At 37.2% G+C, this 13,202-nt stretch overlaps 1 long non-coding RNA gene across 1 annotated transcript in view; it reads left to right on the top strand.

The window, feature by feature from the left end:
• Window positions 1-11,590, top strand: part of LOC122161010 — a 204,232-nt gene extending 192,642 nt beyond the window's left edge. The window contains exon 3 of the long non-coding RNA XR_006169023.1: window positions 11,546-11,590. This is a non-coding gene — a long non-coding RNA (uncharacterized LOC122161010). The remainder of the gene's footprint in view (window positions 1-11,545) is intronic.
• The last annotated feature ends 1,612 nt before the right edge of the window (window positions 11,591-13,202 follow it).

Below are 13,202 nucleotides of genomic sequence, written 5' to 3'. Positions count from 1 at the left end.
CAATAGGCTGGCTGATGCTCAGCACCTTGTGGGATCTGGCCTCAGAAAAGGAGAATGAAAGGACCCAATGCAAACTGGCAAACATTCAGTTGTTCCTTGTATAACTTTTCGTCTCTCTCAAAAGTAACAGTTCAAACAAAGGATTAATTTAGAAAGAAAAAAAAAATAATTAAAATTGAAAGAAAATGAGCGAGGATGATGCGTGAAAAAGAATGTTAATAAGAGCATTTGAAGAGACAAAGAAATTAGAGAGATGAAAAACCTGATTTTTCTTTTAAATAACATTAGGGAGGTTGTAGATGTTGTTTAATAATGTCCTTGAATATTTTGCAAGCGGCACAATCACTTCATGAGATGCCAATTGCTGAAATACAGACTTGTGATTTAAAGTGACAATGTCACCTTAGTTCTAGTCTGAGTGATGGATTCTGTTTTGAAATGGGTTATATCAAACCTAACATGGAGAGATGTGTTTCAATTTGTTTTAATTTCAATTAAAATCATTGTGGTTAAAAACACCACTCTCATAACTTTCTATTTTAATTTTTTATCTTCTGATGTGAATTCAGATGGGCAGTACAAGATCCAAACTTCTCATCCAGTCAGCCAAGACAGACAATCAAATTTCCCAACTTGTACAGATTAGCGTTAAACATTTCTTTCCTTTTTAACTGAATTTTTAAAATACAGAGGAAGCCTATCCTTAATAGCTTGCACCTGGTTTATGTGAAAAGCTAATGTGAAATCCTGTGAGACTGACTGCTATCACTTTATTTTCATTTTTTATTATGATAAAGTGTAAAAAAAGGCAAGGTGGTGGAATAGGAAGACCTAAGTCTTTATTTCATTGTTTTTTAAGTAGCAGATTGCATAGTAAATCAAGGTAATTTATGTGCCTAGTTTATTCTTAAATTCTCCAGATTCATTAAAGCCCTGGAACTGCAACCGCACAGCAGAAAATGACCTCTTTTCCTGGCTCTTTAATCCATTTTCAAGCTGCATACACCTCTTTGAATATGTGTTAAAGTAGTAGCCTCATTTGACAAGGAGATTTCATAAAGCTTTGAAGTGTATCATTAAAAGGGACACTGTCAATTTGAATCTTTTCAAGATGACCAATTTAAAAAAGAAAATCTTTCTTAATGTTAGAGAGTTTTTTTAATTCCTAGAAAATGTCCACAAACTTTTTTGCTCTGTGAATGTTTAGCAGCATTATTTGGAAGACTGAGGAATATTCCTAGCATCGTCATAGTGATTAATCTTGAACACTTTCGTATTCTCCCCCACACACGCATCTTTTTCTCTAGCAGGAGCCCAGCCCAGTGCATCCAGTCTACCTGAGGCCTGTAAATCCTTCTAGCTTTATGTTAAAACTTTGGAACAGGACTCCACTAGAACATTGCTTTGTCCTGATTTGGGGCACTGTGCTTATTTTCCTTCTCTGCCTGCTGTTTGGTGAGGTTTTCAGCTCTGATCTTTGCAGCGTGTCTCCAGCAGCCCCCTGCCTGCAGAGCTGCTCTGCCAACCACCCTTCCTGTCATGGGTCCTTGACAGACGAGCTATGCCAGATGTCGCTGCCACAGTTCTGGATATTTCTGCTCACAGCTGTCCATCTTACAGCTCTGCTGGAAATTACTGTCAACCTACAGGGACGAGAGAGAGAAACATGTGCCTGTATGTTAACCACCTCCATTGCATTGCCTGTTAATTGAAAGAGTCTTTGCCCTCATCTCCCAGCCAGTCACTGGGATTGCAGTCTTGCAGTGGAGGGGCAGAACAGGCACTGGGAAGCAGTGGCAGCAAAAGCTGGGGCAGCTTTGTACTTCAGTGTATGTGAAACAGAGCACAAACTACCTGTGCTAAGTAAACAGGGAGAAAATTGAGTGAAAAGGGGTCTTTAATCTTTTTCAGCTACACTGCATGACACGCTTCTAGATGAGAAAGGGGTTTTCATTCTCACAATGTCCTTTTAAAATATATGTATTTTTCCCAGTAAAGTTTTTAAACTGAGAATTTTTTATCCAAGCGATTAAAGTTACTTTTACTCTTGCAAGTTGGGCACAGAATATTTAAACATCAGAGAGAGAAGTAAGCCAAGATATGATAATACCTGACAGTTTATGGGAATGTGTTTCAGATTACAAGCAAAGCATGTGCATGCACAGATGAATACAGCAGTAGTTTCTCTTCAACATTATGTAATGTTCTTTCATAAAAGAAAGAAGTGAAGGCTCCCGCTATTCTGTTCAAAGGAAAGACGTTTATATATTTTATATGGCACTCTTTGTACTGCTGTGTTATGGTATGTAATATATTGAAAGTTCTCGGTCTGCAATAGACCCCCAAAGGGTATTCATGTAGGTCTGGGAGATGAAAAAAAAAATCAAAGACGTGATCTCTTGACAGCATTATATAACCTTCTCACACTGCCTCTAAACCTCATTGAATCCTCGAGGTGACAGAAAGCTGGCAAGCTAAGTAGAAGCAGCTGCTTGTGATGGCATGCCTAAGATATATGAATCTATTCAGTGTGATCAATGGTTGAATGCTCAACAGCCCAACTCATTGATCACCACGATGACCCCAGTTCCTGCTAAGTCCATCAGGTTGCTGTGGAGGCTTAAGGAAGGAGGGAGTGGTGGATGGAAAACAGGACATAAGAAGCAAAGAGAGGAGACAGACAGAGGCATGAGCCCTCCTCATAAAAGCTAGTCAGGAAATTGCAAGGCTCATTACTATGTGTGCGGTACTTGACTGCACTGAAGTTTTGCTTTAAGGTGCATACCTGAATAAATGCAGCAAAATTTTCTTCTGTGCATATTCTGAATTGCCATGGAAGCCTGCCTTCTATGGAATTTCCACCAGGGGTGAGGGGCTGTGTTCTTCGTGCTCCTTTGGCAGTCTCAGCCATAACACACATGTGCGTGCATGTGCACATTAACCTTACTTTTTATACTGTTTCCGCAAATGTTCTTTAAAATATTGCATGTAATAAACAAAACATGAACCTACAGCATGCGCCAAGTTTTGTCAAAGAAAGCAACAAGGACAGAGTGCAAGCAGAGCATTTATTATATGAACATGTAAAAAGCCTACGAGTGAGTTTTATTAAATGTCTTCTACTCATAGGCAAAAACAATTAAACAATTGAATTCTTTTACAAAAGGAACTATTCCAGTGCAATTGCATCATGAAAAGTGACTATGAAAATGGCCTAACAAGTTTCCACGTGCTTTAAGTCTCAGGGGATTTAACTAATTTTTGTTCACTAATAAAAATATATTTTAAAGTTCACTTTGGCTGCAAAAGGCCAAACTGTGTTCCTTTTATGTCACGCATCCTGCTATATCTAAAGATATTCCCATTTAAATCTTAGCAGTTTTTCTGCTGCCCTTCGTTGGGATAGTTCAGTTTTAGTATACAATCTAAACGTACTGAGACTGCATAAATATCATTGTTGATACAGTAAGTAATGCCAAAAGAGAATTCAGTTCACTCCATCAGAAGTGGGAATAAAAACACTTTTTCCAGTAAAGTAATCATACATGAATGTGAATATACACAAGGGGCCTGATCCAGAAGTGAAAGTCTCTCCCAATAGCTTAGAATCTGGATTTAGTCCAAAGAACAGATCTGTTGAACAAAAACAGTACATTTCATATTGGCAGTTTTGAGCACAGAAATGCCCCGCAAAGGCAAATGTCTTGGAGGCTGTTGTTTAATGTAAGGCTTGACTTGTTTCACAGAGCTCTATTCTGAAGGAAAAATAGGATCTCATATACAAGTTGTTTAGTTTCACATCATAAAAAATTGTATGAATCTGAGCTACTTGCCTTTAGTATGCATGATGATGATTATAAGGCTTGAGCTTAGAGCCAAAGTGCTCAAAGCAGAAGAGATTAATTTCCATTTTTACCAGGAGAAAGCCACATCACTATTTGTTATATTGTTCTGATTAAGGCATTAATATTTCTTTTGTTTCCATTTTCACTGAATTTCCTTTTCATTGTATAGCAGCCATACTATAAATATAGCCATTAGTAAGATACAGTTTCCAAGTACATAAAATCAGAGGAAGAGAAGCTTTCTTTTGCCCTGGTGCAAATATGGAGTACTTCCAGTAGTACCATTGAAATTACAGCATTATAACAGTGAGATCAAATTGCATTCTTAATCTTCCTTCCTACCACATCTCCATATCCTATCTCCAGGTCCAACTTCTCTTTGCTTTCTTTTTATTGCTTCTAAGTTAAAAAAGATATACTGTGGTAGTGATAACTCTTGAGTAACACTGTCATGAAAATAACTGAATTAACTGTTTAAGTTACAGTTCCTTGTTTCATTATATGACTGGAATATTGAGCCATCTCATTTTTGTTTCTCAGTGTAAAACACCTAGTAATTATCATAGCAAATTATTTCACTTTGACATACGTAGGACTGAGGTTTGAATGAAAGGAAGTAGTAAACCTAAAAAAATTATTTGCAAAGATAAAGGAACTATTCAGTTTGTTCACCTCTGATGAGTGCAACCCTTGCACCTGCATAAAGTGTGACTTGTAACCCCAAATTTATTTTTACAACACACTCTGCTAATATTGTTTTTTATGATTGAGTTTTTGACCTCAATATGGCCATGTCAAGTTCTGCACTTCAATCATCTGAGATGTTCTTTATGAGACTTAACTGTATCATCTAGTAAAAACACTGCATCGGTAGATAATTTTTGGGAAAAGTTCCCAGAATTGGTCTCATATACCCACCAATTCCAGCTGAGTCTTTCCTGTTATTAGCTGTTCTAATGTTAGCAGGACTACCTTCTATTATACTTCTGACCTGAGTAAAACTTTATCTTACTTTCACTGGGGTCTTCTGTTATGGATTTCCACTACCCTTCTTCACTCAGTCCTGCAGCTTAAAGAGAAATTTCCTCTATATTTATCTTCAGGCAGAAAAAATATGCATGTCATTTTGCTCGACAGTCACAACTCTTGCATGAGTCTTTGCAATTGCATTTCCTGCAGTAGAGTGGGAGTGCAGTCAGTAGGCCCAGAGGAACTTCTAGGCACACGCAGCTGAGAAATTCCTGCTGTTCACTTCTGTCTTGCCTGTAGGCATTTTTTAACAGTTTTCAGTTCAAGTGCACTTTTACCTCTTGTTTACTTTTAATTTGTCTAACAACATAATAATACCTTCAGGGAATACTAGTGCAACAGTAAGAGCATACATAAATTCTGTATATACATATATGCATGTAGACACGTGTGTGTTTATAACAAAAAAGGAGCAGTGCCTTCATAGTAGTTCCACTCTCCAGCTTACTTAAGATGTAAAAATAAATAAATAAATAAATAAATGATTGCCTAAACAAAGGCATCAAGGTCTGCACTGATCAGGCTTTATAGAAAGGTTCTTCAGACTTGAGTTCTGAGTTCCATCTCCTCTTCCTGAGGTGGGACATTGAGGCTGCAAAGAATTGTCCTCCCAGAAATGTAAACTCAGGTAAATGCCTCTAAAGGTGAATCTGGAGGAGGATCTGAGATGTACCCACAGTGCAGCAGCTTGAGGAGAGTGTGCCTGCAGTAGGAGGGGTGCTGCCTAGCAGTGGGAGGATGCCAAGGGCAATCCTGGTGCCAGGCTCTCTGAAGTGTGTTTTGGATCTTATAGATAATGTAGCTTGCTATCAGAACGAGGGAAGAGGTCAGGTTAGCAAAGGAAATAGATACCTGAAGAAGGAAGAAGGGGACAAACTATTACTGAAAGATAAAAGAACCGCTGGTAAATGGTTTGAAAAAGTTTTATTTCTAATTATTACAAATAAACACAAACAGGTAAAGTGCTTCGTAAAGTTTAAAGTACTTTAAGAAATCAGCTTTATATATATATATATGTTATTGATAGTATTTTGGACTAGATCTTTTATACAATTCTAGACAAAACTCAAAAGGATAGGAAAACATGGTCCATAACTGGCATATATAACAAACATTTAACATAATCCTATATGTGCCAGCCTTAAATTTGATTATATTTTCTAAATTCATAAAATGAACATATTAAATGAATAAAATGAACATATTAAATAAATAAATAAATAAAATGAACATATTAAACAGCAGTGAGCAAAGAACAACAAATAATAAATGTCCTTCCGCACATTTTCAGATCATTGCTGTTCTGTGCATATTTCTTAGACAGCCTTCGAGCCTACGCAGAATATTTTCTCTCTTTTGTACTGCAGTAAAATCCCATGTGGTCCAAAAAACATCTCCTAATGACCAGGCACTGTTCCGGATGGGGGGTTGCAATATCTTTTACAAATATCTCCAGTTTAAAAAGTATTCAAACAAAGAATATATTGTTTGGCGTAGACTCCCAGTTGTACATGGCATAGATAATTACAGCACTGTAAAATTATTGTTATTATAAAGACCATGCACCAGATTCCCAGCTGGTGGAAATCAGCATAGCTCTTCCCATGTTACATGAATCAACTTTTAAATGAATTTTCTAAGTGGAACAAGTTACTACAAACATTTTGTGATCGTCAGCTATGCATGGATATTGAATTTTTTAGGTATAAGTTGCTGGGGTTTTTTTTTTTTCATTTCAATTTTAGTGCAGAATTACAAACTGAACTTTAAATGATCTTTGCATGCTCTATGGCATATTGTTTGGACACATTATTAATACTTACATAGTTATATATAAAGCTTATGTGATATATACAGTGCTGCAAGGAAATACCTATTTTAAACTCCTGGGACCAGTCCAGCAAACACAGTTTTTATGTATATGATCAGACCCACTGATTTCAAAGGGATTGTGTGTACATCTCCATAAGTACTGATGGGAAAAATGTACTGGAGATTCTGTAACTTGTAGTTTCTCTTTCAGAACAACCCTAAAAATATAGAAGCTTTATTTTTATAGAAGCTTTCCCAATGGATAAGGAAACAGTATTGTCACAGTAGGGCCCAAAGGAGGCCATGGGGATGCTCAGAGGGCTGGGGCACCTCTCCTAAGGAACACAAGGTGAAGGAATTCAGCCTTGAGAAATGAAGGCTCTAGGGAGACCTCACTGCAGCTTTCCAGTACTTAAATGGCCCTGCAAGAAAGATGTGGGGGGACCAGATTATGGGGTGTGTAGTGACAGAACACATCAGACATGTCATCAGATCTCCTGTCATGTGAAAAGTACACTGGGTACAGTTTTTGAGGAATATTTTCATGATAAGGCAAAGCTTTTATATTCCTTTAGTACCTTGAGCTATGAAGCCTCTAGAAAAGCTGCTATGTCTCATGAGGATATTCACTGTAGAGAGTGACTTTATATTGCATGGTCAGGGAGACTGACCATATTCGTTATCACTGACAAGATGTAGCATGGTTCTGACTCGGACCGACTCCATTATACCTCTCTTGGACATCAGAGGCCCAAGCAGACAGTAATAGTACTAGTAATCTAGCACTTTATTTGAAAATGAGCTGTGATAGTTTATTACTTGCAAGCAGACGAACATCTATGAAAAATGCAAGTAGAATCAAAAAGCAGTGTAGAATATTTTCTCTGATGTAAAAAAGCAAAATGAACTAACTGTCTTTTTAAAGACCCTCTTCAAAATTTGCAGAATTATGTTTTAATGCCCTATGTCTATCATTCTTTCCTATATGTCTGACTGCAATCCAATCCAATTCAGTCCATCTAATGCATTTCTGATGTGTTTTTCATCACAGAAGCTAGGCACCATTACAAACTTATCTCTGCTCGCACTTTACCTTGATGATGACATGTTTTAAAACAGGATGATATTCTATGTCAGAAAAATCAAGATTTCCCATAAACAGGATTCAGTCACCCCCCGTACTTTTAGCTTCCTGACTCTTCTTACTGTCTGCATTTCAATATGTAGTCCCCAGTATCTGCTCATCATTCCTAATTGCTTTTCTTTTAGCCTATGCTCCTGGTTTCTGGGCCAAGAAGTTTACAGAACTATGATGTATTCTGACGAAGCATTTAATCAGGACTAGGTAATTAAACAGAAAGCTTTTCAGGGCAGGGTGGAATACAGGAGGAACCATATTGTCTGCCCAATTACTGTGTTTCCTGTTCTCAGACCTGACAGAGTTCCTGCAGGGACGAAAAGACCTGCCCTTAGTTTGATGGGAAGAGTTACTGAACAAGTAGAAGCCATGTGAAAAAGGGAGTGGTGGCAGAAAAGCAACATAGGATCAGTGAAGTATGAAAGATTTAATGTATACACACTTTTCATCTACTAAAGCCTTTGTCATCAGGGTGCAAACCTCTAGAAATATTTGTGGGTATGGGCGATGGGCGGGGGAAACCTACCCATTAATTCCTAAGAAGTGTTATCAGATGCATCAGGGTTTGGCTGTAAATTTGACTACACTGCTGTGGTGCACAGAGAAATGAGTGAAGAAATATCTGATTAAAGTGTATATCGCTGCTGAGGCAACTGAATGTTGCCATAGCAATTGAGATGAAATGTGCAAAGAAGTGAGATAATTAAATCTAACCCCCTTAGTAGTTTTGATAGTCAATGCAATGCCAATAGGAAAAGTTATCTACAGTGTTAAAGATAAAACATATTCCTCATGGAAGTACTCCTTTCCAGTTTTTTGTTGATCTAAATACATTGCTTCAGGTAGCTAATTTGAATGTTCTCTTTAATAATCGAATATAGCTTTGACCTTGGTCTGTAACGGCCTAGAACCTCTGCTGACTTCTTGTATCACGAGAACTGTCTACACAAAGTATCCAGGATGTTTTTATTCCCCTTCCACTGCATGCAGTGTAGTAAAGCCAGGGCTGTCACGTCAGGGCTTACAGTTCAATAACATCTAGAACGTGCTGCCCTCTTCAGGAGCCTGCAATGAAAAATAGACAGTTTTGTTTATTGATTCTGCGACTGCAGTGAGCAAGCAGGAATCACAGAACTGAATACGGTTTTCTGACATTTCTAATGCCACTGCCAGAGACACGGAAAGTAGTTGCAACATTAATTGACAAATTAGATTTGAAAAAAAGCAAATCAAAACTTGTTAGCAGTTCTCAAACCAGATTTTAGATTTGGGTGGTCACACTCACATCCACTGAGGTTGTTTATTTGAGCCAGTGAAAGCCAAAGCTAGGAGAAGCCTTGACTCACTTCTGAAATAATAATTCTCGTCTATAAACAAGCAAATAACCTGTTATTAAAAATGACTTATGTGTCTAAAAAGAACTCATACATTAGCTGTCATACTAAACTTATTTTATTTTCAGCTGCTCTGCTCCTATGAATCCATGTAGGGATTTAACCCATGATTTAGAAGAACATTAAGGCATGTACTTAACTTTAGACAAAAGCTGCAAAGACTGTAGTATGAAAGTCCTGACCAACTTGTCTGTCTCGAGGCTGCCAGATGTGGCTGATATGTCAGGGATGGGCCCACAGTTTTCAGACCGTGTCCTACAGCATTGTAACCCACACTGTGGAATCTTAAGAATTGAAGATTAGATCTAGAGGCAAAATCCACCCTTCTGCGAATATAATTCCTTTTGAAGTCAAGGAGAACTTTTGTTCATTTATGAAATGGTGACATTTTATTGGTTTATAAATAGCTTTGAAAAAAATGATTATGGCTTTGGGGCAGGGGACGTGCAAGCTGTGCAGAGGAAAGGCAAAGGATTACTTCACTGAAATGAGTGGATTTTTTCTGTAGCAATCCCAAACAAGCAGGGCATTGATGGTCACCTCCCCCAGATGAGGTGTCTGCAAACTAAAAAGAGTGGGATCTGGGGACACAGAAGCTTTGGGGAAGGGCTCAGCTAAGAGGGACCTTCAGAAGGTTTGCTTATGTGCAATACTACTCCTTTGGCTGAGGGAGACCCTGTTTTCCTGTGTCTCAGAAAAAAAGCAAGGGAGATATTTTCTGCTATGTCTCACATAGCACCATACCAAAGATGTGGACCACAAAGAACAGAGCAAGAGTGGCTCTAAGCCATCTCTGTAGCTGCTCAGACTCAGGGCTGGATACAGGCCAATGAATCTCCGTGCAAATTAGAGCAGCCCGCGGGGACTCTTCTGATTTACATTAGTTTTATCCAGATTCCCTGTATTTTGTGCTGTGCTGCAACCTAGATTGGGCCTGGATTTCTGCAGCACTGAGCATTGTGGAAACCCCCCTTTTTGCCCAAGGAAAACCCCTTGAAGGTAGCTCCTGCCTGGGGAATTCCTCTCTGTCTGGACACTCCCTTACCTATGAGCAACGACATTTCATCCAGCAGTGTGTGCGGTCATGTTGAGAGCCTAGAATCAGTATGACATTTAGCTCAGTTTGTAGCTTTCTTCTCTAAAGGAAATAGCACTACGTAGATGACAACATTGTTTTTCGAAGTGGTTTGTGACTCTCTCTTGATTATAATAACATTTTCTAAACGTAATTTTAAATTGAATCCCTTAATTCTCTCCCTTGCATATTTACTTTTGGATTTAATTTTCTCAAAGGATAAAACTAGTGAAGAATTAAAAGTGGGTTATAAATGTTTTTCTTCCTTTGGCATGAAACTCCTTATTTTACCTCTGAAAAACATGTACCAGTAAGATCCTATACTCTATCTGGCCATTTCAGTGGGAGTAATGTTGTATTTTATGTGAGAAATTACAGTAAAATTTAGCCTATTGTCCTGATAACTTTTTATTCTTGAACTGTACAATTGGGACATGGAGCACAATGTTTTATAGAAAAGTCAAAATCCTCTCTGTGCAGATACTGAGGGAAAATGATCACTCTACTCAGCTTTTAGTCAAAGGAGCTGGTGGCAGCGATTCCTTTCTGTCTAAAGAGAACAGAATCACTGCTATGTCAGGTGTAAGTGACTGAAAGGGAGAATGGAACAGAAGGAAGAACAGAGTTGACTCGTATCTTCTTTCATTCCCACGCCCAGTGAAGGCATGCTGATGAGGTGTATGACGTACTTTGTACTCAGCCTAAACATTGCAAAATTAGAGCTCCCTAGCACTATTTCTCTACATCAAAATGTAAATGTTGACTAATTATTTTAATAATCATGAAAATATTAAAAATACACATATATGCAAAGTTTTTTTAAAAATAAGAAGAAAATCTGTAACATTTTGCTGAAAATTATCTCCTTATACCTTGACCCTTTATGCATATGCTTTCCCTTGTTTTCTCTGACTCCAGAGAGGAGTGACAGCCAGCCCATGGTTTTATTTTCAAAAGCACAATCACTGGTTGGATGCCAAGATCCCGTGTCCATATTTTATGAACACTGTACAGATAAATTCCAGCTGGTATGCAGTTCTACATACAGATATACACAATAGCTTGGGCTTTTTTTTCTGATAAGTTACCTGCTAACTACACGTGATATATATATTCAGAACTGCATTAAACTATTGATCTACGATTTGAGCATATATTTTCATTTTTTGTTTTGATACTGATCCATTGTTTGGCAGCTAGAATCCCTGCACATGAAAGTATGATAACTAATAATATTTTCTTTGCTTTCTAGGCCCTTTATGGCAGAATGATGAATTCCACCTTTCCCAGAATGGTAAGCAGAAAGCTATTTCTGTTTCTGATAACAAAGTACATAAGGTAAATTATTTTAATAAGAGATTACCAAATTGCTTGAGAAATAACTGTACTGTATAATTTCATAATTATACAGCTTATACAACTGAAAATATTTGAATATTCAAATCCTGTAAGCTACCTAGGACAGATTTGCCGAACATTATACTAATTCTTCCAAAGGAAATAAATCAGGATTTAGCATCTGTGTCAGAAATGCTACTGACCTCAGACTGATCAACTTTTAATTTTTCTGCAAAATTTCTTGTATATATTCCCATACACCTAAAAACATTTTCATTCCAGGAGAAAACATAAATCACTCTCTTCTTTAGGCTGGAAAAGGGTGAGTTCCATAGTATGTGATGCTATTTGAATTGTATAGAATTGATCTTTATTTATGTTTCACTAGGACTTTGCTCTATCTGTGAATTTAAAAATACATATTTTCCAAACAGAGTCATCATTTCTTCTGCATGCCATTATGTTGTTAAAAAAAAAAAAAAAAAAAGAGAGAGAGAGAGAGAAGACTGTTTCTTTTGTCACTCCCTTTTAAAATTTTTTTTTGATGGCTGGAAAAGGCAATATTTATTTTACCCCTTGATCATTACATCTTTACAATTGAATAAAAAGAAAAATTCATCATACTGTACATGTAAAGGTCATCCTAAAATAACATGTCTGAGCAAACTATACTGAATCTTGTGAGTGCGTTGCTAAGCAGAAATGTTTTTCAACAGGTCTTGTGCATTCACTTTGTAAAAAAATATTTCTTTCCTACTACACAAAAGCGTGGCCTGAAATCAACATAAAAACATCATGAAGTGAAACTAATGTTAAGATGGAAAGAAATATTACTCAAAAAGTATCCCATTGGAGCAAAAATTCCAACTTGAAATGCAACTGCTTCTTAGTGTTACACTTGAAAGATCTTCCACCTAATCCCAAAAGGAACTCAAGACCCTTTAAAAAAAGAGATTATTCACATACCTTAATGTGTAAGAGCATAACACAGTGATAGATTTAAAATATGTGGGAATGATTTTTTGTTGTCTTTGATATAAACAATATCAAAGTTGGCAGTGTTCAAGAAAACCAATAGCAAAACACAAGTTTTATGATGAAGGATAACATGATTTCCAATGAACAAGGCAGGTTAGTTGTTCTTTGAAACTTTTTTTTATAGGAAAGTAAAACCCGCAGGTGAAGCTGTTTTGAAACACTTGTTTTTGACCTATAGATCTAGCCCTCTGATAATAACAATGAGTTCTGCTTTGGCAATGCCTGTGATGTATTTTTACCTGACTGCTAACTGCAGGTATTAAACAGGGATCAGGACTGAGGATCCTTTTGGGGCATGACTGTGATTAAAAAGAAGGAAAAGTCATGTTGAACTAAGGGGTAAAAGAAAAGAACGAGTTGCAAAATTGCATAAGAACTACATTTAACCTCCTTCATCCACAAACATAAAAATGTTAAAGAATATCTCAAGAGTCATCTTAAAAAAAAAAAATAAAATTAACTGTGTGACAGTTAAGTATGTTTGGGATTAAACCATCAAAGGGTCTGTCTCTTTTGTGTATATCTGCCTATTA

This window comes from Centrocercus urophasianus, unplaced genomic scaffold (genome assembly GCF_019232065.1).
Source record: "Centrocercus urophasianus isolate 14NV4802_14NV808 unplaced genomic scaffold, USGS_Curo_1.0 seq_18, whole genome shotgun sequence".
Lineage (NCBI taxonomy): Eukaryota > Metazoa > Chordata > Aves > Galliformes > Phasianidae > Centrocercus > Centrocercus urophasianus.
The sequence above is the reverse complement of the archived record's forward strand: the minus strand, read 5'-3'. Positions and strand labels throughout refer to the sequence as shown.